The sequence below is a fragment of the Triticum aestivum genome, chromosome 7B (genome assembly GCF_018294505.1).
Source record: "Triticum aestivum cultivar Chinese Spring chromosome 7B, IWGSC CS RefSeq v2.1, whole genome shotgun sequence".
Taxonomy (NCBI): Eukaryota; Viridiplantae; Streptophyta; class Magnoliopsida; order Poales; family Poaceae; genus Triticum; species Triticum aestivum.
The window spans coordinates 571,992,425-571,995,591 of NC_057813.1; positions in this window are offsets into that span (position 1 = coordinate 571,992,425).

A 3,167-nucleotide genomic window follows, 5' to 3' on the forward strand; every position below is an offset into this window, starting at 1 on the left:
CCTTGCCAAGTTTCAACCTTTTCAGAGTTCATTTTGTAGTGCTTTTCACTTTCACGGTGATTTAGCTCTGAAAACAAATCAGTAAATGCATCGAAAGTAGCAAATTATATCAGAAAGGGTTGAACGTTGATGACGTGGATTTGAATTGTGCATCTGAATGCAAAAAATTCCGGAGTTGTACTAAGTTATTAAAATATTGAATAGCCGGTGTAATAGATGAGTTTTCGTCCGAAACCTTGATACTTCGTAAGAGATTGTCTAGTTTGTACACAAAGTGGATCCTATTTTTGTCGTAACCCTCTCTACTTTTTTGCACATGCTATGCGGGTGAAATGATGATACCTTGCCAAGTTTCAACCTTTTCAGAGTTTATTTCATAGTGCTTTTCACTTTCACGGTGATTTAGCTCTGAAAACAAATCAGTAAATGCATCGAAAATAGCAAATTATGTCAAAAAGGGTTGAAAGTTGATGACATGGATTTGAATTGTGCATCTGAACGCAAAAAAGTCCGAAGTTGTACTAAGTTATGAAAATATTGAATAGCCGGTGTAATAGATGAGTTTTCGTCCGAAACCTTGATACTTCGAAAGAGATTGTCCAGTTTGTACACGAAGTGCATCCAGTTTTTGTCGTAACCCTCTCTACTGTTTTGCACATGCTATGCAGGTAAAATTATGATACCTTGCCAAGTTTCAACCTTTTTAGAGTTCACTTTGTAGTGCTTTTCACTTTCACGGTGATTTAGCTCTGAAAATAAATCAGTAAATGGATCAAAAATAGCAAATTATGTCAGAAAGGGTTGAAAGTTGATGATGTGGATTTGAATTGTGCATGTGACCACAAAAAAAGTCTGGAGTTGTACTAAGTCATTAAAATATTGAATAGTCGGTGTAACAAATGAGTTTTCGTTCGAAACCCTGATACTTCGTAAGGGATTGTCCAGTTCGAACACGAAGTGCATCCACTTTTTGCTGTAACCCTGTCTACTTTTTTGCACATGCTATGCGGGTGAAATGATGATACCTTGCCAAGTTTCAACCTTTTCAAAGTTCATTTTGTAGTGCTTTTCACTTTCACGGTGATTTAGCTCTAAAAACAATTCAGTAAATGCATCGAAAATAGCAAATTATGTCAGAAAGGGTTGAAAGTTGACGATGTGGATTTGAATTGTGCATCTGAACGCAAAAAAATTTCGGAGTTGTACTAAGTTATTAAAATATTGAATAGCCGGTGTAACAGATTAGTTTTCGTCTGAAACCCTGATACTTCGAAACAGATTGTCCAGTTGTACTAAGTTATTAAAATATTGAATAGCCGGTGTAACAGATGAGTTTTCGTCCGAAACCCTGATACTTCGTAAGGGATTGTCAAGTTTGTACATGAAGTGCATCCCATTTTTTCCGTAACCCTCTCTACTTTTGTGCACATGCTATGCGGGTGAATGATGATAGCTTGCCAAGTTTCAACCTTTTCAGAGTTCATTTTGTAGTGCTTTTCACTTTCACGGTGATTTAGCTCTGGAAACAAATCAGTAAATGCATCGAAAATAGCAAATTATGTCAGAAAGGGTCGAAAGTTGATGACATGGATTTGAATTGTGCATCTGAACGCAAAAAAAGTCCGTAGTTGTACTAAGTTATTAAAATATTGAATAGCCGGTGTAACAGATGAGTTTTCGTCCGAAACCCTAATACTTCATAAGATATTGACCAGTTTGTACACGAAGTGTATCCAGTTTTTGCTGTAACCCTCTCTACTTTTTTGCACATGCTCTGCGGGGGAAATGATGATACCTTGCCAAGTTTCAGCCTTTTCAGAGTTCATTTCGTAGTGCTTTTCACTTTCATGGTGATTTAGCTCTGAAAACAAATCAGTAAATGCATCGAAAATAGCAAATTATGTCAAGAAGGGTTGAAAGTTAATGACGTGGATTTGAATTGTGCATCTGAATGCAAAAAAAAGTCCGGAGGTTTACTAAGTTATTAAAATATTGAATTGCCAGTGTAACAGATGAGTTTCCGTCTGAAACCCTGATACTTCGTAAGAGATTGTCCAGTTTGTACACGAAGTGCATCCAGTTTTTGTCGTAACCCTCTCTAGTTTTTTGCACAAGTTATGCGGGTGAAATGATGATATCTTGCCAAGTTTCAACCTTTTCAGAGTTCATTTTGTAGTGCTTTTCACTTTCACGGTGATTTAGCTCTGAAAACAAATCAGTAAATGCATCAAAAGTAGCAAAATATGTCAGAAAGGGTTGAAAGTTAATGACGTGGATTTAAATTGTGCATCTGATCGTAAAAAAAAGTCCGGAGTTGTACTAAGTTGTTAAAATATTGAATAGCCAGTGTAACAGATGAGTTTTCATCCGAAACCCTGATACTTCGTAAGGGATTGTCCAGTTTGTACACGAAGTGCATCCAGCTTTTGCCGTAATCCACTCTACTTTTTTGCACATGCTATGCGGGTGAATGATGATACCTTCCCAAGTTTCAACCTTTTCAGAGTTCATTTTGTAGTGCTTTTTAATTTCACGGTGATTTAGCTCTGAAAACAAATCAGTAAATGCATCAAAAATAGCAAATTATGTCAGAAAGGTTTGAAAGTTGATAACGTGGATTTGAATTGTGCATGTGAACGCAAAAAAAGTCCAGAGTTGTACTAAGTTATTAAAATATTGAATTGCCGGTGTAACAGATGAGTTTTCATCTGAAACCCTGATACTTCGTAAGAGATTGTCCAATTTCTACACGAAGTGTATCCAGTTTTTGCCGTAATCCTCTCTACTTTTTTGCACATGCTATGCGGGTGAAATGATGATACTTTGCCAAGTTTCAACCTTTTCAGAGCATATTTCGTAGTGCTTTTCACTTTCATGGTGATTTTGCTCTGAAAACAAATCAGTAAATGCATCGAAAATAGCAAATTATGTCAGAAAGGGTTGAAAGTTGATGACGTGGATTTGAATTGTTCATCTAAACGCAAAAAAAGTACCGAGTTGTACTAAGTTATTAAAATATTGAATAGCCGGTGCAACAGATGAGTTTTCGTCCGAAAGCCTTATACTTCGTAAGGGATTGTCCAGTTTGTACATGAAGTGCATCTAGTTTTTGCCGTAACCCTCTCTACATTTTTGCACATGCTATCCAGGTGAATGATGATAGCTTG